The sequence below is a fragment of the Lissotriton helveticus genome, chromosome 3_2, assembly GCF_964261635.1.
Source record: "Lissotriton helveticus chromosome 3_2, aLisHel1.1, whole genome shotgun sequence".
Taxonomy (NCBI): Eukaryota; Metazoa; Chordata; class Amphibia; order Caudata; family Salamandridae; genus Lissotriton; species Lissotriton helveticus.
In genome coordinates, this window is record NC_136062.1 from 297,386,194 (window position 1) to 297,411,134 (window position 24,941).

At 45.7% G+C, this 24,941-nt stretch overlaps 1 protein-coding gene across 2 annotated transcripts in view; it reads right to left on the minus strand.

Moving 5' to 3' along the window:
• The window catches only part of TLN2 (talin 2), a 1,508,116-nt gene that overhangs the window by 985,143 nt on the left and 498,032 nt on the right, over positions 1–24,941 (minus strand). The window lies entirely within an intron of this gene.

Genomic DNA, 24,941 nt, shown 5'->3' on the forward strand with positions numbered 1-24,941 from the left:
TTCCACACAATAACACTTAACAAATGGGTTGGGAAGACCATGTCGCTGCTGTGCAAAGGTCGTTAATGAACCAGTTCCAAGAAAACCCAGTGTTTTCACCTACTTTATTGTATATTGAACCTTTGGTTGTTTTTCTGGGCTTTTAATTAATAATAGCTAACATAATTAGATTGTTTGAACAATATATTTAGCTGTAATGCCATTTTTAATGGGGTACCTTTAACCCGGGGTGATGTGCAATGAAAATGTAAAGTAATTTTATCGATCTTGTATGCAATGCATGTCTGCTCTCCTTAATCTAAAGTGTGTGATGCTTTTTTGTGCTGCTGTACGTGGATGTTAGAAGGAGCAAAGTATTTGAAGGGTCTGACTGTCATGGACATTAGTAACCAGCCTGGTGGGAGATTTTCAAATTATTTCTCAAGATTGCCTGTCCCTATGAATTGAGAGACAGATGTAGTATTGTTGACGCCTGGAGCCTAGTAAGCATTTGTAATGTTATGGTGACGACAAAGGCTGTTTTCAAAGTTAAGTGTTTTAGAACTGACTTGTACATTGGTTCAAAGGTTGGTTTCGTGAGGCTTGCAAGAACAATATTTTAAATGCTATGACGATTCTGTGCTAGCTCAAGAACCTCTTCATGATAAGTATTTAAAAGGTGATCTGTTATTTATCCCCATAGCATAAGATTAAGTTATTGAGTGACACCTAACTTAGAGTTCAATGTAGTAAATACATCAGGTTTTGTATAGTAACATTTGCTTCAGTTAGTTCATTAAAACAATTATTGACACAACACTTAAGTCACAAAGCCTGAGGCACTTAGCCTACATAACATTTTCTGCTTGATGGCCTTCTTTATAGCGTCCATGTATGTTTGAGGGAGGTTGATTTATAGCGCTCTAAAGCCTTAACAGTCAAGCCACAAGATTGAATAAATAAAATGTTACCCCGCTCACTGTGAACATGTCACAAACCCGAGGTAACGTTGTTGGGCACTGGATGCAGTGGGTTGTAGAAGTATGCTGCCTGAGAGGTCTTAAACATATGTAACGAGTCCTTGACCCGCTCCCCGCAGAGATGCAGTCATGATGGCAGTTTTAGACTTCCAGGTAAGTGTTCATCCTCAGGGTACCGATCCCATGGGCTTCAGTACTAGTCTAGTCTACAGTGGGGCACATGTGGAGGTGCAGATGGAAAGAAGGGACTGCATTATTGTGAAGTGTTCTGCTTTTTCCACACGGCCTTCCAATCTGGGATATATTTGTACCTTTATGGTCTTGGATTAGTGTTCTATTTGGAATCTGGGCTGCTAAACCCCTACCAGTGCATGTGTACTGATTCATAAACGTTATGAATAAATGGGTAGCCCCCAGTTGGCATTATGTATGGCTGTGGTATATTTGTGCAAAGAATGACCTCAGCAGTATGTTTGTTAGATGTTACATGCCAGCTGCAGTGTGGATCTGCATTAGGACTGTAATGGAACCTGAAATGAAACAGGCCAACAATGCAGCAGACAAGTCAGTATTCAAATGTTAGGCAGGCTGAAGACCATGCTTCTAACATTAGATAGGCCAGCTGCAAGGAGATGGGGATACAGATTGAAAGAAAGGCCAGGAACAGAGGAGGCTGCAGAGTCGTGGTTGAAGGCCTACACCCCTGGAGGGATAGTAGGCATAAGTAAGTAGTGCCTTGAAGCCAACAAGACTGTTATACAGAATCTGCATAAGTGATATGGGTGAGCTAAGTAACTAACATTGTGTCTGCAGTGGCCAAAAGCTAAAATGTCATTATCCAGAGGATGAAGCAACATTACTATATTCAAATGTTTCCTTCACGTATAAGAGCCCTAAATGCCTATGGCACCCTAAGAACCAGCTAAACTAATCATACAACGCAGCATTCTCATCAGTACATGCAATCAAATTCACTACTGAACTTACATTTTTTAAATAAATATTGCAAAGATGATTTCTACAAAAGTGGCTAATATTTCTCAGCCAAGGCAGTTCCTTAAATTGGACCTGCCAAGCCCTCTCTTGCTGCATGAACACTTTTTGCATTTTGATTATACATTCTTTACTCCTGATTCTCTATTATTTTCCTAATGTTGGTGTTATTTTAATCATTGTTGGTACTGCTAGAGTATTTTACACAAGTTTTCTCTGAAAGGATCTGTTGCAACGAGGCACTAATTCCAAGGGAAATCCCTGGAAAAGCCCAGATAGTTAACTTTGTAAAGCTCACCTCTAGCTCTCCCTCTAGTTAATAATCCAGTAACAAGTAAAGAAGAGGGAAGTTGCTACATATCATCCTAAGGAAATGGAAAAAGGAAAGCATTATTGTATTTAGTTAAGCACAACATTCATCATATGGGTTTTTTGACACCAACATAAAGGTTTTACTATAGATGGTTAAGTATTGAAAAGAAAGGTTTACAAAGCCTTTCACAAAATGTTAACAGAAAGTTGGCTCCCTCACCAGCCCATAAAGGGTAGAGCAAATCTGTGGCTGCAACCTCTGGGCCCGCTGCACCGAGGGTCCTACTGGTGCTTGTGGGGGTTGCCCTGTTGACTGGAAGACAGAGGGGGTATGGGATCCCCGGTCCCTGAGTATAAACACTGCCTGATGGCGCAGTGACCTGTCAGCGGAGGCTCATGCAACAGAGACACTCGCGGAGGGATTTCCTATGGGCATGAGTTTGGAGAGACGAGATCCCTTTACCAAAAGACCTCAAAGAGATTTAGCCGGGCTGTCTTCAGGACGGTGCGGTCAGACCTGAGAACCTGTGGCACTGCCCCTTTGAAAGATGACCCCCTGGCAGGTACGGCACTCTTTGCTGTCAGACTTCCATTTGGGGGGCTGCGGTGCCCTTAGGGTTGTGTACCTGCTTCTTAAGAAGAACCGGACTGGACACGCGGGTGCCCTGGGGGGGAGGGGGACCTCAGGGGTGCATGCTTCATGGTGGGCCAGGCTCTACATCCAGGAGAATGTTTCAGACCACAGTGGAGTAACGCAGGATCAGTACTGCTACTTAGTGGGGTTGATCTCCATCGAAAATACCGAACCACAGACCACTATTGTGCTTAACTGATGCAAAACTAAGTCCCGGAGGTGTGGGTTCCCTTGGAAGTGGCGTTGAGGAGGGTTGTGTCTCGACGGCCCCCCAAGTGCTTGCTGCGATTTATGCATGCTTGGCATTGGACTGTGGTGACGCTGCACCACTTCCCCATGAGGTGCCTCCTCCGAAGGAGACCTAGAACTGTGAGGGACCGTTAGAGTCGCCTGCTAATATCCCCCTGTATTGGGTGTGGGGACTCCGTGCTTGATGTGGAATCTCGACCTGCTCATAAATTGCTGGATTGATGTTGGGGACCATCATTGTTGGGGACCATCACTGTGTTTATTTTGTTGTCTTGCCCGTGTTCTTGATTTTTCACCAGCACTGTTGTCCTTTGTGCCCCTATTTTGCCTACTGTAACCCCCGCCCACTCCCCCCTTCGTTTTTCCCGCCACTGCGTCCCTGTGGCTTCGCCCCCCTGCTTTCCCATTCGCCGCCCCGCTCCCTCCTCCCAGCTGCTCCTCCCTCCCCATCCCCTCATATAGAGGCCGCGCAGTGGGCGCGCCGCTAGCGCCTAAGGCAAGCCTGTCTGGGCCTGGACCGCGCCCAGCGCTAGAACCCCTGGCCCTCGCTAACACCACGACACCGACTCCGCTACAACTCCAGCGCCCTCCACGCACTCAACGCCGGACGATCTCGCACCTGCTGCCTGGCCGCCCCGAAGCGCACCCAAGAACCCTTCTACTGCAGGAACTGCAGCTTCACCAGCATCTGGCCCGCCAACCCACCTACTGAAGAGCCCAACTTCCTCAGATGCATCCTGCTGAACACCCGCTCCGCCCGCAAACACGCCGTCGAACTCTGGGACCTACTCGACACCAACGCCCCAGATGTCGCCTTCCTGACGGAGACCTGGCTGAACCCCTCCTCGGCACCCGACATCGCCATAGCCATCCCGGAAGGCTACAAGATCACCCGTAAGGACCGCACCAACGGAGTAGGAGGAGGTATTGCCATTGTCCACAAGAACACTCTCAAAATCTCGACATACACCGATGACACCCTCAGCACTGCCCAATACCTGCACTTCCAGATCCACACCGACCCCAACACCACCCTCAGAGGTACCCTCGTCTACAGACCCCCACCGGACCCTGACCGCAGTTCAATGACTCCATCGCCGACTTCATCGGCACTCATGCCCTCGCCTCAACGGACTACATCCTCTTTGGGGACCTAAACTATCACCTCAAGAACAACGACGACTCCTACTTTTCCACCCTGATCGCCAACCCCGGACTCAGACAACTCGTCACTACACCCACCCACTCCTCCGGCCACACGCTTGACCCCATCTTCTCAGCAAGCTCCAACGTCTTCTTCAACCGCACCACTAAACTCCACTGGACCGACCACCGTTGCATCCACTTCACCTTCCGGAAACCCACCAGACACCACTGCACCCAGCAGATGCCTCACCACCGCTAGAGCAAAGTCACTGAAGACCAGCTAACCACCTCCCTCGCCCAGAGCCTACCCGCAGACCCGACCGACCCCGACGACGCAGCCCGTAACCTCAGACAGTTGGATCAACGACTGCGCCAACACCCTCGCCCCGCTCAAGAAGCCCTCCAACACCCACACCAACAAGTAAGCCAGCTGGTTCACCGAAGACCTCCAGGCCTCCAAGCGATCTTGCCGAAAACTCGAAAAAACCTGAATCCGTGAACGAACACCGGAAAGCTACACAGCCCACAAGAACGCCACCCGCAGACACCACCACCTCATCAGATCCGCCAAAAGGACCTCCTTCAAAGACCACCTAGACAACAACGCACACAACAGCACAGTGCTCTTCAACATCGTGAAGGAACTCTCCAACCCCAGCTCCAACACCAACGACATCCCACCTTCACAAGACCTGTATGACTCGCTGGCCTCTTTCTTCCATTGCAAGATCGCAGACATCCACGACAGCTTTGACGCCGTCACCACCCCGGCAAACACTGAGACCCCCGCTCCCACGACCACCACCCGCACCAACCGCCTGCTCTCCTGGACCAACATCAACAACGACGACACCATCAAGATCATGAACACCATCCACTCCGGATCCCCGGAAGACCCCTGCCCACACCATATCTTCAACAAAGCCAGCAGCACCATTGCACCCAATTTGCGGGAAACTATCAACATCTCCTTCGAGACAGCGACCTTCCTGGAGACCTGGAAGCACGCCTTACTCAAGAAACCCATGGCAGACCCCAAGGACCTCAAGAACTTCCGACCCATCTCCCTGCTCCCGTTCCCGGCGAAGGTCATCGAAAAGGCCGCCAACAAACAACTGACCAGCTTCCTCGAGGAGAACAGCATCCTGGACCCGTCCCAGTCTGGGTTCCGCAGCAACCACAGCACCGAAATTGCCCTCATCGCTACCACCGATGACATCAGGACCCTGCTTGACAACGGAGAAACCGCGGCCCTCATCATCCTGGACCTGTCAGCCGCCTTCGACGCGGTCTGCCACCGCACACTACGAACACACCTCTATGACGCCGGAACACAAGAGAAGGCCCTGGACTGGACCATCTCCTTCCTCTCCGGCAGAACACAGATCGTCCGCCTCCCCCCTTCCGCTCCGAAGCCACCGGGATCATCTGCGGCGTACCCCAAGGCTCATCCCTCAGCCCAACGTTTTTCAACATCTACATGGCACCACTCGCCCACGACCGCAACATCATCTCCTACGCCGACGACACCCAGCTGATCCTCTCCCTCACCAAAGACCCCCACACCGCCAAAACCAACCTCCACGAAGGAATGAAGGCCGTCGCCGACTGGATGAGGATCAGCCGACTGAAGCTGAACTAGGACAAGACGGAGGTCCTCATTCTCGGATCCACCCCCTCGGCCTGGGACGACTCTTGGTGGCCGACTGCACTAGGAGCATCCCCTACACCCTCCGACCACGCACGCAACCTAGGGGTCATCCTCGACTCTACCCTTCCCATGACGAAGCAGGTCTACACCGTCTCCTCCTCATGCTTCAACACCATCTGCATGCTTCACAGGATCTTCAAGTGGATCCCCACTGAAACAAGAAGGATGGTCACCCAGGCCCTCGTCAGCAGTAGACTGGACTACGGAAACGAACTCTACGCAGGAGCCCCGCCCAAACTCCTGAAACGGCTCCAATGCATCCAGAACACCTCTGTACGCCTGATCCTCGACATCCCTCGCCACAGCCACATCACACCCCACCTGAGAGACGTGCACTGGCTCCCTGTCAACAAGAGGATAACCTTTAAACTCCTCACCCATGCTCACAAGGCACTCCACAACACCGGACCAGCGTACCTCAACAGCCGACTCAGCCTCTACATCCCCACGCGCCAGCTTCGCTCTGCAGACCGCGCCCTTGCCACTGTTCCCCGCATTCAAAGAGTGACCACCGGTGGCAGATCATTCTCCCACCTCGCCGCCAAGAAATGAAACACCCTCCCCATCCGCCTGTGGCAGACCGAAGACCTTCTAACATTCAGGAGACTTCTCAAGACCTGGCTCTTCGAACAGTAGCAGCTCTCTCCCCCACCCCCCAGCGACTTGAGACCCTCAAAGGTATGTAGTGCGCTTTACAAATGTTATGATTGATTGAAAGACAAGGGAACCATACCTGTACAGGCAAATACAATTGTCAACTACACTCACGCCTTACAAACTGCCGAACGGGCAGAGAAGAGAGGAGGACAGGGTCCGGAGGAGAATGCTGGAAGGATGACAGACTCAGTCCAGTCCCTAGCAGATTTGCTGGCGGCTATCCAGGGCTCACCTGCAGAGATGGTCAATAAAATTGACGCAGTCGCCATTGATGTTAGCTTGCTACGGACGGCCCTGTGGACAGTATCAGACTGTGTGACCACTGAGGAACAAATCGTTGGTACCCTACAACAGGTGGTCTGCAATCAACGCACCACAGTATCAGACCTCCAGTGGCTAACAGCCCATCAAGATGAATGCATAGAGGACTCCGAGGGGCAGTCCCCGTGAAATATTCTCTGTTTCATGGGTTTTCCAGAAAGGGCAGACGGTCAATCCGTGAAACTGTTCCTCGAGTAGTGAAACACTCCAGCTATGCTCCCACAAGAGATTTCTAAATTATTTATGATCAAAAGAGCCCACATGCCCCCGTTGAAGGTATAGATCAATTTGAAATGCGTAGAAGGGTCAATGCATTTCTGAAACACTACAAGAGGGCAATCACCTTTGTACAAGTAACTCACGTATGAGGAGAATGTATACCCTGCCTCCGGAAGCACTGGAGAGGGCATCTATATGCCACTACATACTAGCTTAAGCTCAGGGGGGGTGCTAATTTGGGTGGCTTCTGAGGTACCCTTTCTGCATAGAGCTCATGTCCTGGATCCAGATGGTTGTTACATAATGTTACAGGGAACCCTGGTCGGCCAAGAAGTCTTCCTGGTAAACGTTTATGCACCCAATAATGATTGCCCCCAAATGCTACCCAAAGGTCGCCTCTCTTGTCTCTGATATCATCGTAGCAGGGTATGGTAATTGTGTCCTACATTGTGGCTGACGCAGATTGCAACCACAACCACACCTTATCAAGGCATTAAGCGTCATGATGCAAAAACATTCTTGAATCCACAAATCAGACAGTTCTCCTGGCACACCCCTGTTGCGGGTACAAACAGCCAGCTGGACTACTGCCAGATTTCCGTGACATAGCGCAAATGGTGTCTGGAATTTCTTACCTGACCCTTTTAGGTTTTGGGAGGGCATGCAGGCAACCGGCGATACCACTTTGATGCCTTCGAGCGTAGGCATTGACGGATCCCCCATTGAAGGCCTCGGTATCGGACACATCGACCCATTACTTCCATGAGAACTGGGGTACCTCAGGAAATAGGGCCATGGATTGGGAAGCAATGAAGATGGTGCTACAAGGGTTATGTCTCAAGACGGCCTATGGGGTCAAAAAACACTCAGGAAGAGACATTCAGGTGCATGAACGGAATTTGGGTGACATTGAGGCAGTACTTCCCACACAACCTGAAAAATTAGAGGACTGGCGAGAGACCCGTAAAGCTCTTTCAGATGATTGGCGCAGACTGAAGAGCATTGGTATGAGGCACACCACCAACAACTGTATGAAGAGGGGGATAAAACTGGAGCGATGCTGGCCTACTTGGTCAAACAGGAGAACTCCCAGAAGACGATTTTGACTATGTACGGTCATGCAGGCCGTCTAATCTGCACGCAATATGCAATTAAGGATGTCTTTAAGTTCCATTTGAGTCAAATCTACGCTAGACAAGGGACATCTATGCTGAACGACGTTGAGGACTACCAAATGGAGGTACTGCTACCAAGCATCACCTCTGATGACCGTGATGACTTCGATGGCTCTATCATGCGGGAGGAGATTCTTACCACAATCCGTGCTTTAAAAATGGCAAACAGTGGGGATGGACATGACATGCTTTGGCTTGTGCTGCCCGCGTTTGAATCACACCGCGGCTCTGTTGCTTCCCTTGAATTCAACTTTACAATCAAAACCGCTCGGTGATTACAAGCTCCGAATACATAGCCAGGAGGAAGACTCAGGCCCGCTGCGCCGGTTGGCGACTGAAGGCTATTACTACCCCCTCAAGGGGTCAGTGGGACACACACTATAAGAAAAACAGCCCCTGCAGGACACTTTGGGATAAAACTAAAAGTGGCAGAGACTCTTGCATAAGGTTAACAAGATTAAATTATTATATATATATATACTGCTTGTGGTTGGTCCTGAGAAGAATCCCAAGATTCAAAGGGATTCGAAACGCGTAGACCATTGGGTCTGCCTTGTTGCTCTTTTGCTAATTAACATCTTTGCAATACTTGGGGCAACATTACACCTAACCCTGTTGTGATATTCTTTGAATGAATTTAATTGTTTAAATGATATTGGATATGGTGTATATATCATTTTAAAATAACGTATGGTTTAAATATTATCTGTTGGCAGACCTAGTACTTTTTTAATTGGTACTTTTTCAATTGGTGCATTAAAACCCTGTTTGATTGAGTACTGTGTAAGATGAATGTGTGAGGTATGAATGTGAAATGGTTGCGTTGTGATTAATGAAGGTATATGTGTCAGTTTTGTACACTTTTTTTCGTGTCCATCCCCACTGTTTGTACAGATTTTGGTATAATTGTATTTGAATTTCAAATGATTACAAAATAAGGATTTTTTTTAAATAAACAGCTATTAAATAGCACACATGGATGCATTGTATGGTGGTCTATGCATTTTTGAATTTTGTTTAGAATAAGGTATCAGTATTGGCAATTTCCTTTGTTGCTTAGCTTTTCAGGCTCAGCCCTACTGATTAGAGCCCTACACCCTTTGGTTTTCAGCATTAAAAATGGCAAAAAACACCTGGAAGCGACGGTCTTCCTACCAAGTTCTATGGCAGATATGAGGATATATAAGCTGACAAGCTCCTGGAGGTGTATGAGGAGGCTCTCCACAGGGGCAGCCTCGCGCTCATAGGCTCTGGTAGTAATGGTTCATAATGCAACACAAAAAGATGATGGACGGAATGTTGAACATTGTCAACCATTAACCCCTAGTCACAGATCTTGGTTTAATACATAGTTATTTTGCTCACCACGCCATTCCAGTTTGGATCCAGCCATATGCAAATCAGCCTTGACCCTGTTCCTCATGGGATCAGTCTGCCCAAACTGCCAGGTCAGGTCCTCCCTGGGCCGGAAAACAAGCATCCTGGGACCGGTTTTGGGGCATCAACCCTCATCAGCCAGGCTAGCTTAAAACAGGTGGTGTAGCAAGCACGAGACCCACGTCTAAGCATACCCTTCCCATTTAGAAAAGGGGGATCAAAATCAGGGAGACCACTCATGTGACCTCTCTACATGCGGATAATGCTTTAATATATCTCAGAAAAACAAAATATTCTGCATCCATACTCCTTAGCGCGATGTAGGAGTTTGGGCTCCACGTCAACCCAACAAAATTCAAACTGCAAACACTGAACTCTTTGGCTGGGTTGACAATTGAGGAGCTACAGATGGTGGGGCTCCCTGGGGAACTGAGTGACATCCAATATGGGGGATCTGGCTGGCACCCACTGCAGGGTCATTCTTGGGGCTGAATATTGGAAGTATGGTGAAAGGCTTGCGTATATCAGTGGGGTTCTGGAAGGACTTGCCTCTCTCCCTAATGGTAGAGTCGCAATTGTGAAAATGAAAATACTCCCTAGATGTCTCTACATGCTTCAAGGTACACTCTACTACACAACCCTCAGGCAGTACTTTAAGACTATTGATAGTCTTATAGTCAGTCGATCTGCTATGGGCTAATAAGTGGAAGCTAGTGCAGCTCTCCACTTTGAAAAGGACATGGGGCCTGGGGGGCCTGGAGGACCACAACTTAGAACTATATTATATGGCGGCCCATCTCCATCACGCTGCCAGAGAAAAGGATCTATCGCCATTATTTGATAGTTTGAGTCCTTGGCACTTTTAGGAAGAATTTGGGAATTTGATCTAAACTTCCTGGATGTCTTATGCCACTGGAATTTTTGCCGAGAAACTGATTGATTGTAAGAAAATTGCCTTGTGTAGGATGGTCACGGCTTTGAAGAGGACAAAAGCATTAATTAGAAGCCAGTGCAGCTTTCTTCTCTCCGCAGTCACCGAGCCATGTTTCTTTAGATCACATGTAAAGCAAGCGGCAGCATTTTGTACCAGTTTCTTTTTATGTGTTGCTAAAAGCACTACATTAACATAATTGATTCTTGAGTGAATCATTGCATTCACTACTAAGATTACTCTGCAGAAACGAACGAACAAACAGATCTTTTTTCGGCTTTTTAAATTTTTTTTTAAAGGAAGTACAGTTTAGAGACGTTGGCTACTTGAGGTTCAGCACAAATATTTTTGTCCACATATATATCCCTAATTTCAGAATGGACTTTGCATGAATTGGAGTAGGGTTCTTACAAGTAGACCAAAAAACATCAATCTGATTGATTTCCGAGGCAGCAGGCACCATCTCAGATTTATTTCAGAATTTAACTTTAAATATATATTTTTTTAGAAGACGTGGAGTGTGGTTGTGTTACAATTTGGAGATACCCCAAAAATAAATCGGATGTCATAGGCATACATGAAAATTATGTGACCATATAACAGCTTAGCCAAAGGGCTCATATAAAAGTTAAACACTTTCACATTACTGACACAAACAAAATATGATCAGGTCACAGGAAAAGTTATATTTCCCTTTGGCCACTGAATGAACCCAAACTGAGTGACATCAACATGTGATAGAATAAATCCTCCATGCAGAAATACAAGACAACGGGCTTGCTTGAAAGAAAAAGAAAAGCCTCTGGCATTGATCTATGGACAATACTTTTACAAATGCTTTGAGTATTGACCAGTTTCCAATACTGTGGGGAGATAAATTACAACTGCAAATCATTCCAAATATGGGGAGATACCAAGTTGTGCCTACATTATAGAACAGTTTACTTTTTTTTTTTAAAGGAGATCAGAATAATGTTATATGAAATAGTCAGAATGCAAGTCAGCCAGGTACTCTCATAGAAGGAATTATTAAAATAAAACAGGACAAATAGTGAAGCTAAAGTAACATTTCCAAAACAAAAACGACTCTACATCCACTATTAAAATTAGGTGCATAAAAATGTTTTTATACAATATAAATACAAGAAGTGGGAATGTATCACATAGTCTAGCAATCATTCAGACGAAGAAGAAAAAGAAGCAAATCATAAAATAACTTAATTATGCAACTCTTGATAGGAGGACACGTAGTATTGGTGGACTGTAAGACTATAAGACCATCTACATTTGTTGGAAGGACACATTTGCTTTTAACCCCTTCCATGCCTATGACGAGCCCAGCTCGTAATGAGGCACAGTGGAGCTGTGCTCATGACGAGCTGGGCTCGTCATAACAGTCGCGGTCCGCCCACGCGCAATTGATTCCCCGCCTGTGTGGGAGAATCAATCAGTGGGGGGAGCACGGGCACTGCACCCCCCCTCCCCCGCCACGCCGTGGGGGAATTACCCCCACGGCGAATGGGTTAAAACTGGTACTGCAGAAGTAGATGTAAAGACACCAAATCAATCTTAGCCAGAAAGATACGTTTGGATGTGATGTTTAAAGAACCATTGAATCTGTCTGATGACAGCCCGTGGTCAGGGAATAAATGAGTTTTAAATGGGACCTCATTCGGGTTATCTAATGAAACAGTGTACGCAGTTGGCTGACATGTGGGGTGGAGGGGGGAAATAATGATTAGGAGTCTGCCATGGAGGAAGGTGGAGGACAGCTGGATGAAAAGAGAAAATAGGGAGAGTGTTACAACAGGTTTTCTTGTTTGGACAAAAATAATAGAAATAATAACAAACAAAGTTAACCACTACTTTGGTGAGGCTTTTCCTAGTGCAGCTTTCACCCTTCATCACGCTTTATGAGATATTTTTAACACAGAGCCAACACGGTGGAGCAATGTCTACTCTTGTCACACCATTAATACTACTGGAAGCAGTAATGACTGGCAAACAAATAAAACAAAATGTCTAAAGACTATACAATAATACTGTAAATCTAAAAGTGTTACCTGTGTTACCTTCCATCACAAACCCAACAGAAAGATGTTAGAATATTGATGAAATTAATACATTTGATATCTGTGATATAAATAACTGGGAACACGTCTATTGTTAAGAAAATCTTGTAATATTAAAGTACACTCAAGAAAGGGAACTTCTAAAAACAATCACTCACAAGAACCAACCACACATTAATCAGTGCTACATAGCTTTATCAGGCTTTACACTCTTGGACATTCCTGGTAATTGACAAAGGAATTGTAAATACTAACGACTTGATATGCCCCTCAAAGTGTTAAATGCCTAAATGCAAGATTTGCGGGAGTCAGATCTTCAAATATGCTAGCTGAATTCAAATTTGCAAATTATTTTAAACAAGACACATATCTTGGGCCAAAGGTAACAGACATCATCAAAAAGGTACCAATCAATGGCAAAAGAATAATTCTAATTTATTCTAAAAGTAAATAGAAACAGATGCCAATGAGCAAACCAAGTGATCTAACTAAATTATCTTCTGAGTGTAATAAAATCAATGCAAAGATCTTAAACAATTCTAGAAAAAGGATTGTGGGACTGGCAGTTAGGAAAGGAAAACAACAAAGCTCCTTCATCTAACCTGGAAAAGCTTAAATTGAAAATTAATTTGAGGTAACTTTGCATTCTATTTCCTGCCTTTCCTACTCGCTTCCATTCTTGCCATCTCAAACCCTATCATTAAGGCTGCATTTGAGCTTTTAGAAGGAGCGTTAATCAGAGGCATTTGCATAAAATGCTAGTGCACTGTTTTTCTTGAAAGAAGATAATTATCTAAAAATAGAACACGATGGATTAACGACTGGGTCACACTGTAAGAAAAGCGATCACTGGATAGAGTCAGAAAGTGAAACTACCACTAGGATTTGTAAATGACTTTGCAGAGGTGCGCTCTTGTAATGCATAGGGTGCCCTCACACATGCTAGCCTGGCTAACCTAGTTTGCCTCGGAGGTGGGGGATCCCAACGCCTCAGTGCCGGGTGGAATAACTTTATAGGTATGTCACGGTGATGTGCAGCACTTGGTAAACAGCCTTCACTTCTCCGTTTAAAGACCTAATGCTTACATCCTATGATGGCTGCAATAAAAAACAAAACCTGTTTTATTGTTAAGTGGCGCTGCAGGTGAGGGTGGCCCAAGCTTAGAATTCTGGGATTTGAGAGTACTCTTTCTAGGACTCACACTACAGCTGCATCATGAGCTTGAAATGAGGCCTTTGCAAATTACTCTACCTCCCACAACCTAACTCAGCCTACTGATGCCGGCAAAAATACGATGGAAATGCACACCTGCAGGTTGCCAAGTGTGCAGCGTCCACAAATAAACAGGTGTGCATTCTGCACCCGGTTGCCTTTCTGGCACTTGTAAATAGGGAAAAATGTGCTAATAACTCCTAGCATTTGCGAACCAGTTGTTACTGTATTCAAACTTTATGATTTTAGGAAGTTATTGACCCAACACGGGGTTGAATATGTCACAATATCAATGCCTCTATGCAAGGAACATCAGTTATAACATATACACATTGTTGTTCTATACATTTTGGAATCGTTACCATTTCCGTGTCCCAGGCACTTCATACTGAAGCTAATAGTAAGTTTGTAGCAGTCAAGAGTCTGTGCACAAATGTCTTTACTTTGTTAACAAAAAAGACTAATCCAACAGTAAAACTAAAAAGAACGTGCGCTAGGGATTAGCAAACATCACTGTATATTTATGACAGGCTAAGGGAAACAGCATGCACTTCCTAACCAAGGCATAAATATCAATTCAAATGTTATGTCAGCAAAGTAAATATATCAAAGAACACACACTGGCCTGGAATTGCAAGCTACACTTCAAGTAGCTTCTGCAGTCTAACAAAAGGACTGCTTGGTGTCCCATCCAGAAACGTAATGGGAACACAAATAGGACAAAAGAACCATGCATAAAATGCTCGGATAGCAAACTAACAAAAACACACAAAAGTCAAAGGCAATAGAGGGGATCCCAAGCCCTTTCTCTCGGTGGCCTTCTTCCTATTATTTATATTTTGAGGAATTGATTTCATGAAGTCACCAAACCACCACACCTCTGCTTAGCAAGACCAAAAAAGTCCTGAGAAATCAAATTACAATCTTCATCAAAGTAACACAAAAATAACAGGAGTTCCAAAATGACAGAAAATGCACAATTAAATGAGGGTATATCGAAAATGAGTTAAATTAAATGTACCGGTCTACAGTAATTTTTTCACAACCAAGATACCACAATTTATGAAGAATTAATCGATGCTCAAAGCTTGCAGGATGCCTGTTCTTTTCATACTGTATCCTGCTTATGAATCTGTGAGAGGCTGTGAAGTCCATAAAGAGAGCGATACAAGATGCTAGTGATCCACTCATTCCTCTCTTACTTGCATAAACAAAACACCTTAAGCAAATCTTAAAATGGACAAAACTGGGTAAACGATTTTATTTGGTTTATTCAGCATATTTGCACAGCCCAGACCTAGCCTCAGGGGCAAGAAAGTATTTCACATGGAACAAAAAATTTATAAAAGCTGTTCAAATGTCAGATAAACAGTAACAATAATGAAGTTTGTAGGGCCTGTATCTGGTAGAAGCTATATCTAGCCGCAGACTCCTTACCTTAGAATTTCCCCAGGGGTCAGACTGGATCCGGTAGATTTTTTCATGAGCAGTGCGCCCGTAGGTAGTGTCTCTTGGCTCGGCGTCAGTCGTTGTCCGTGCCAGAAATGCTGTCAGGGTACCTATTTAGGCACCATTCAGGTGCGCTAATGTCAGTTAATTTTCACGATTTTCCACGCCGGAAAGCAGAACAATGAAGAACGCAGACCACTGGTGTGTCAAAACTAGGGACCTGAAAGGGGTCATCCCTGTTTCAAGAAATCCGTTCAAAGAGAGAGGAGGATGGGTGGGTCGGTAAAAAATCAGCAGCTAGATATAGTCTCTACCATATAAGGCATTCCCGAAGGTAAAACACGTGTTCATCTGATAGAGACTTCTAGCTGCAGATACCTTACCTTAGAATAGATACCCAAGAAATAACCTTCCCAGAGGTGGGTCTGAGAACCAATTTTAAAGGTGAAAGTCCTGTAGGAATGAACGGGCAAAGTGCCCATCCCAGCAGACCCGACTGTCCAGACAGTAAAATTTGGTGAACGTGTGCAGGAAATCCTTCATTCCTTTTTGGAAGTTGACTAGATCGAATGAAGGAGTCCCAGAGAAAGAGAACCCAAGCTGGGTGTCGTCAGCATAGGACAATAGCGCAAAGCCCAGAGATTTCACAACCTGGGCCAATGGCTGAATGTATATATTTAACAGCGCAGGGCTCAGGGAGAAGCCCTGGGTGACACTCTGGTGTAAAATATGCCAGTTGGAGCAAAAAGGAGGAGACACCACCTGAAAAGAGCAGTCAGCGAGAAAAAAAGACAACCAAGTCGAAGCAGAGCCACCAACCCCAATCTCTCGTAGGCGTTGGAGCAAGATGTTGTGGCAAACAGTGTCAAAGCGGCACTTGGGTCAAGTAAAATCAATACACAGGAACTGCCTTCATCCAGAGAATCGCTAATTTGCTCGGTGACTGCGAGAAAAGCAGACTCTGTACTGTGCTCAGACCTGAAAGCATTCTGAGAAATCTCCAGAATGTGATTTTCCTCCAGGACGTTGGTTCAAATGGCATTGCCATGAGTCTATGTTGCTTTTGCAAGAAACCGCAAAAGAGAGATCGGACGGACATTTTTCGGTTTTGAAGCATCCAACGTAGGTTTTCAGGAGAGGTATGATTTTGGCATGCTTCCAGGGACTAGACACCAAAGAAGATGTCAATGAGAGATTTATCAAATCAAGGAAGGGAGTGGAGAGGCAGTCCTGTAGTTTCCTAAACAAGCCTGGCCTGAAAGCAGGAGAGCCAGATTTTACCTTCTTCCATAGAATATGCAGCTCTGACAGGGTCATAGGAGTTAATAAGTGTAGCCGTGGCATGATTGACAGTGTTAGCAACTTTGTCAAAATCAGTATTTACTTAGTCTAGTCTTATAGCACGCTTTTGTTAACATTTTCATAGCGTTTTACGTTTTATTTTGCATTTCGGTTTATGTTGTGCACTGGTCCACCAGGAGTTTTTCCACTCGATTCAGTTTCTCTAGTTTAGGTAGTAATGGCGCCTGCAGTAAGAGTCAGTACACTAGTCCGTTTTTAGTGTTTACACGGAAACGCCGACTTTTCTTTAAAGAAGGTGGAGGGGTAACGGCCCGAGGACGCGACACGAAGAGCAGAAGAGAGGAGTTTCCATTGGCAGGTACACGGAAGGAAAGGGGGCAGCAGCCAGGCGGTGAGACACTAAGTCACACGACGTGGAGGATTTACAGTGATATTTAAATTTGTTACAGACAGCGAGACAGCGAGAGAGCGGACCAGGGTTGAATAGCATTAGACGGGAGAACACACATTGATAAAGGTAGGCGAAGGTCGCTGTCTGGTCGCCTTGGTTTTTGGTAGAAGCTTTTTGTGAAGGTCTGGACAGGGAGTCATTTTTGATTTATTTATTTAGGAATATTATCTTCTCGAGGCTTCGAGTCAACCATTGTGCAGAGTCAGGTACTTATTACATTGAATATACAGTGCATGGACATAGGATAATTCACGTTCTTTATTTATTTTTTTCCCTGCACTTGGAGGTGAGGGTTTATTATTATCTCTGGCACACGGAGGTGAGGGTTGAGCTAAGATGGTACTTGTTATGACAAACTTGCACAATAGTTCAAATGTACATGAGGTGGAGACTGGGGCTCCCCAATTTCTAATTTTGATTATTGTTATTGTATTGATTCCAATTGCAGTATTCCCCTGATGAAGGTATAATGATACCGAAATGCATTGGGACTAACTGAACAGGAGGATGGGATGTACATGATGTAATGTATCATCTGACTGAAGAACCAAACATAAGAAAAAAGAAAAATCGCAATTAAATATACAACGTTTTTCATTTAATTTGTTTGTATCTTTGTACATCACAAACATATGCATGTGATTTTGGTTGAATGTACTTACACTATGGGTTGTTCAGAAAATGTTTTCCAAATTTGGTGAAATCATGAACTACTATTGGATATAGAGCACCCCAAGGGGGCGTGTGAATAGTGCGTCGCTTCCAAACAGTATCTGTTTGTGTTTATATGATTGACAGTGAACCTGGAGTAGATGATTTCTACTTTGCTGATGAAGTGCTTTGCCAACTTCTCACAGCGGTCATTGGAGGCTTCCGTATGATCCACGGCAAGTACCGGTTTAGTTAAACTGTTAAGGAGAGAGAAAATTACTTTAGAGGGATTATTGCTAGACCTTATTTTGTTAGCAAAATATTCAGCTTTACATCTCTTGATCAATTTATGATATTATTTAATGGCATCTCAGTTTAGTGTTGTTCTTGAATCATCGTATGATCTCCTCCAAGAGCGTTCCAGAGCCTTGCAGTTCTTTTTTGCCAATATCAGAGATTACGTGAACCAGGGTCCAGCCTGCTTTTTACTGCTCTGAACTGGTCTAACGGGGACAAAAATGTCTAGCACATTGGAGAGCCAGTCCTGGAGATTATTGTTAGCATCTTCCACATTAGGTTCTAGCAGCGGGCACCGCTTCTGGAGAAAGTTTTCACATTTTCGGAGGTCAAGCTTATGCCAAGGACGTCTAGATCTAAGGACTGGGTGAGAAAACTAGTTATGGCCTACTAAGCATATGGACATAGGGATCAGGAAATCATCTGTCCATGTCATAGGAAGAGGGGTGAGTACATTAAAAGCCTTAAGATTAGAAAAAAACTGGATCCAGGAGATGCCCAGCCAAATGGGTGGCACCAACCACACGTTTCATGAGCTGACAAGCAGGGCATCTAAAAATTAACAATGTCACCATCCTGCCTAACATCCAAATGTAGATTCAAGTTGCCTACTAATTTAAATTTGCTGGTTTGATAGTCAGAGAGGCCATCAGGTTTACCAGTACCTCCCTAAACGTATTGGACAGGCCTGGACCATCGCTGCAATACCTCATGGCGGTGGTGTTGCCCATGAACACTTGTGCCATTCTTCCCTTGATGGAGAATAGTAAGGCTTTCACTGCCAGTCGAATCGCCTGGAGTTTCAGCATGTTGATCTGGAGTCTGAAATTCCGCCGGAAGCCAGAGTCCTCTGATCTCCACCTCTCCTAGATGGAACACCCACTCCAGGAGTGAAGCATCTGTCTCTACTATGAGATCTGGTTGGGGAAGAGAGAGGGGTCTGCCTCTGACCCAATTGCGGTTTGTGAGCCACCACTGAAGACTGGTTGCAGTTCCCTCAGAGATCTGGACCAGGTTGCAGACATTCTCCTGACCCTGCACCCACTGGAACTTTAGGTCCCACTGCAGATCCCGGATATGCCAGCAGGCATGTGTCCCCAGCAGGAGGAAAGAGGCCCAGCAGCCTCAGAGCCAGTCTCACTGAAACCCAGGACAGAGGTTGTAATATCAGAATCATAGCCTGAATATGTTGGAATTGCAGCTCGAAAAGGGGGTGGGGATGGGAGAGGGGGGGAGGGGGTGTGGGGTGGGAGAGGGGGGGAGGGGGTGTGGGGTGGGGGATAAGACTGTAACAGCACTGTGTCCAGAACAGCTACAATGAAAGGGAGCGTTTGAGAGGAAGTCAGGTGTGACTTTGGCATGTTGATAGGGAACCCCAGTGAGTGCAGAATGTTCGCCATAGTCTGGAGGTGGGAGAAGACAGCCTGGGGCAAGCCAGCCTTCAACAGACAGTCGTCGAGGTAGGGGTAGACTAGCACCCCTGGCCTCCGTAAATGAGCTGCAACCACCAGCATTACCTTAGCGAACACCCGAGGGGCAGTGTTAAGGCTAAAAGGAAGCACGGTGAAGTTCAAGTGCTCGTGGCCTACTGTAAACCACAGGTAGCGCCGGTGGGCCGGCAGGATGACCATATGAAAATAAACATCCTGCAAGTCCAACGGCACCATACAGTCCGCTGAGTCCAGGACAGACGAGACCCGAGCAAACGTGAGCATTTTAAATTTCTCCTTTGTGAGGAAGAGGTTGAGAGTTTGGTGATCAAGGATAAGGCAAAGGTTTTGTGGGAGCCAGAATGTAGCAGCAATAACAACCACAGCCTACTACTTGCTCCAGAACCCTCTCTTTATGTCTCTCTAGGCTAAGAGAGCCAAGACGTCTTCTTGGAGAAGGGACAGATGATGCTCCGTCAGCCGGTAATTAGATGATGGCATGGGGAGGGGTAGTCTTGAAGGGGTAGCCCCTTTGGACAATCTGCAGAAACTACCTGTCCGATATTACGAACTGCCAGTGGGGCAGCCCATGGCAGTCTATGATGAATCCTGCCACCAACTGGGTGCCCATGGTGGTAAAGGGGCAGACTAGCAGGGTTTGGAGGACAGACCATAATGCTGGCCACCGACCCACGAGATCTGTGGGTACCACGTCCTTGGCCATGCAGAGGCTGGGGAGACTGCACGTTGTCTGGATGGGAATTTGTGCAGCTGGAAGCCCCTTCTGTAGCCGCAAAAGGCAGATTGGGGTGGCCGAGGGACAGTTGAGAGGCCTAAGGACCTGGTTGTAGCACGAGATTCATTAAAGCGATTGAACGCTGAATCTGCCTCGTCTTCGAAGAGATGGGTGCCATTGAAGGGCATGTCCTTAAGGGAAGTTTGGACATCTCTCGAAATAACAATCAGCTTCAGACAGATGCAAGCATTGGCATCTGGACCGGCGACAGTGTAGGTGACTGACGTCGGTCCGGATCCAGTAATGGATACCTGTGGCCAGAGCTTCCAGTACGGAACCAGATGGGGCCCCTTATGACCCCTCGGACCCAAAGGCTCATCGACGTAGTCAGGCTGCCCAAATATGAGGCGCAAGGACTCATGAAACTCTTTCAATTTGGTGGGGGTCGCTTTAGTCTTTGGAAATTCAGGGAGGCGCAAAGTCGGTCCAGGTGCAGGTTCCGGAGAACAAGGTCTAGACCACAGAGGCTGTCTCTCCTCATCGGATGAGAAGTCGAAGAAAACATTGACTTTCTGCTCTTCATTTTGTGCATCCTACCGAGTGTCCTGGGCACTTCAAATGGGACAAGGAGGACTTTGCATAAACAAACGATCACGGGACCTTCTTCTCGGCTTACGCTGAGCCGCATGCCAGGCCGCTAGCAGATTCAGGGACGCCTCCCTCAAAGCCATTGGAGTCACAGCCCGGCAACAGGAAAACTCCTTGGTGTCGTGGTGGTGCTCCAGACACCACAGAAAAACTAGTTGGAGGAGCGTCACCAACATCAGTAACAGACGCCGCAGAGTTTAAAACCCAACTTGCGCGATGACATTCCTTGACACACCGGAGGTAAACCTCAAAAGTAGTCGCCAAAAACGTAGAAAAAAGCCCGTCAAAAAACAACAGCAGGGTAGCTCTTTTCCGTATCAGCACTGGCTGGCGCGGAAAGAAAAGTACGGACGTCAGCACGCCTGGGTGGTGCCTCTATAGGTACAGCAACATAATTTCCAGCGCAGACATCGCCGAAGACAGATGTAGAGCCAATCAATACCACCTACAGGTGCGCAGGAGTACGGCTCGGGAAAAATCTTCCAGATCTAATCAGACGCCTGGGGAAATTCTAAGGTAAGGAATCTGCAGCTAGGAGTCTCTATCAGATTAGACCATCTGTGGTTGAAAGGCAAAAAGTGCCTGCTCACTCTGTGTGAAGAGTGTGTAACATGTGCCCCTCAGACAGAGAGGCATAGCTGTGTACTGGAATAGACTTTCTCTGACAGCCACACCTTTGGCATGCTTTGTGTCTGACCAAAATAACCTACCATTGCATTACCGGCTTATATTTTTGTCAATTTTAAACTATGCCCTTTAAGTGAGTGAGTGAGGGAAACTGAAGGCCTTACAAAGTTTCACTATAAAAGTTGACATGCTTACATAGATGCCCTTAAATATGAACCAAGGCACATATTTGATGGGCTAAACAAGCATTGGCAAAACTAATAGGTCGTACCTTTAACACTTACTGGCTTTGCCAAAGGATTCTAGCCATGCTGCACAGCATTACCCACGGTACACAGTTCTTGCAAGGGCAATTGGCTGTTTATCGAGTTAAGCCTAGAATCTGCAGGGGGTGTATCCCAAATATGGAATAACAGGGACAAACCCCCAACATCACCTGATCATATGAAGAATAATGATTAAAAGTTGAATGGATTATTAATAACTTCTTAATTATATCTAGACAAAAGAGGGTACGCGGTTCCCCAGGGGAGGAATGTTGGTGGAAGAGGATGAACCAAGAGTGAGTGAAGGCACACCAGTGGGGGATACTCCCTGTTGGAACTAGAACCCTCACACACCCAGCAAGCTAGGTGTCATGCTTCATCATATGGGTTTGCTCCTCGTCGGGTCGGCGGTGCAATACTCGACGTGCACCCATTGAGGGGCTCTTTGGCGGAGATCTTTTGTTCCTGCCGTGTTGTGCCGTGGCTCTGAGGGCCCTAGGGGAAAGTGTAGATGTGGAAGGGTGGTGTATTAAAAAAGTTTAGATAGTCCACAATGTATTTTAATAACGTGGTAATCCACCTTGTTTAAAATAAGTGAAGAGAGGCTGCTTGCTGGCATAATGGTCAAGGGGAGCAATACTCTACTCTGTGTTAATGGTCGACATGTTTCATGCTAGGTGTTCAGAACGATACAGTGCATTTCATCAGGACCTAAAAATTATATACCTATCCACACAAAGTGGTCGGGGGAACCTACCTACCACTGAAATCAAAGGCGGGCTCGTAGTCCCACCACTTTTAGTGAAGCCCTACTATAGAGAAGCGCTGGCATCAACAGTCTTCTCTGTAAAAGGTACCGGCTTCTCTCGTACCCAGCGCAGGGGTAGGTAATTAGAGTGCGTCCTAATACGGACAGGACACCTACGATGAAGGTGCCTTTTACAGAGGAAAGGCAAAAGTATGGCATGAAGCGCTATAAACAAAAAGTGACAAAAATTCTATAAATGATGAAATGTGTTGTTGCATTAGCCGTGGCATACATGAAACCCCACTTTTAGGCCCAAATTGCAGCCTGGAGGGTGGGGGGGCAGAGAGCCCATGCCTTCCCCTAAGATCTGGAAGCACTAGAATACTTCAGGGGCTGCAGGAAGGGCCTGGGTCGAATACTGCACGGTATTAGTGGGGCTGGTGAGAGGAGGGGATTTCGTGCATCTTTCCAGGTTTCACAGCTGTAGCCTCTCAGCAACAGCCTGTGTTTACGAGCCGTGCATAATAGTAGATTAAATGTCAGGGCTATAAAAAAAGCGTGTGGAATCGAAAGCATGACTTTCTGGGCCAGTGGTTTCCCTTCAAAAGTCAACATTTTCAGCTGTGAAGGTAACAGTGGAGGGGGAACGCACAGAGAAAACTGCTCAGTTCCATCAGTATTGGCTGCAGATGTGGGATTTGTGGCTGATATTTTGTCAGGAATCCAACATGTTCTTCACTCCCATCCTCAAACTTGTGTTTTAAAGGTAATAAAAAAATCACTTTCCATCAACATTTGGAACACAAAAGCTTCACATAAACACTCCAGTGTAGTTGAACGAATCCCTGTTCAACTCCGAGAAGGTAAGGGCTTGTATGGCAATTTGTGTTTTTGAGACAAAAAATATTTTTTTGCTTTTGGTAAATGTTTTTTTTTGCACTGGTAATTATCTGGTGGCCTCTTCAAAAAATAAAGTTATATAAAAAACATGACAAAACAAAAAATGATGCAGTTAAAGCAAAAATTCGGACAGCCTGTGACCGAAATATTGGCTTTTCCAGTGCTTCTTTACTAAGGCTGCACGGTTTCTTGCAACATCTAACAAATCAAGGCATCCTTATATTCAGCAGTAACTGAACGAAAATCTAGTACATAACAAGCCTGATTCTCAAAAACGTGTTCTGCAGAGTCACTTCTTTCTCCAAAATTAGGTATGAACTAATGGTGATTTTTTCCATGCTTGATTCACTAATAATTTACAACATAACTTAACATGACCGAACACAGAAATTCATAAAAAGATCTCTATCCAATAATGTTTATTACTGTACAAATGGTCAAATCACAGATTACTTAGGTGGACTTCAACAAACACTGGAAACAGGCAGAGGAGTTTAAGTGAAGGAGTTTAAAAATGGGTTGCTTCCCACAAATGGTAACATTTCCTGTGTATCCTCATCAAATACGCTTCTATTTTATCAAGCCCCAGGATCCATATTTGAGTTTTAAAAGTTTAAGATACATTCTTAATACCTGTAGATAGATTCTTGATAAAAAGTACTTGTAGTACTTGATCCTAGTAGAAGGTTAATATAAAAAAGAGAACCATGATGTAAACCACCCAGATGCTGAGTGTGAATACAGGAGCACACATTTAGGCATATATCTATATAAACATGATTGTGGTAAATTGCATTCCAAATGCAGGCTGATTAAGGATTTAATTACATTACACTGCGGAATAGCACCCACTAACCTGAACTCTTTTTCATCCCATATACGGCTATGGGACTGAGTTGGTTATGTACTGCAAGAGGGTCAGCACAGTCTTACTGTTGTTTAAGTTGAGATTGTGAGAATATTAAATTCCTTAGTGCAGTGTTTCCCCAAACTGTGAATCGAGAACCGCTGGTGGATCTTTGCACCCCTTCAGTTTCACCCATCCTACTTGCACACATCCCACGTATACACAGAACCAGATCAAGAGGACGGGCATGCCCTTACATTGCTCCCAACACTTGGAACGACCTCCCACTCTACATCAGAGCCTCCTACCCTCTGAATTCCACTAGAAGCTGAAGACCTGCCTTTTCAATTAACCAACCTACCATAGGTAGGGCTAGGCACGCACACCTGCTCAGCACCAGAATACCCCTTCGGTTGATGGTGCTCTTTACAAAACAGTAAACATAACATATACTCAAGAGGTCTTTGAGCTTAAAGTGAATAAATCTTTCAGTGGGTTCTGTGCAGATGCTCTCGGTTCCCCAGAATGTAAACAATCATTAGAACCTTCATGAAATCCCATCTGAGGGATCCCAGTTCTTTGAAGTTGCCATCAACCTCCAAGTCTTTATAGACACTGTC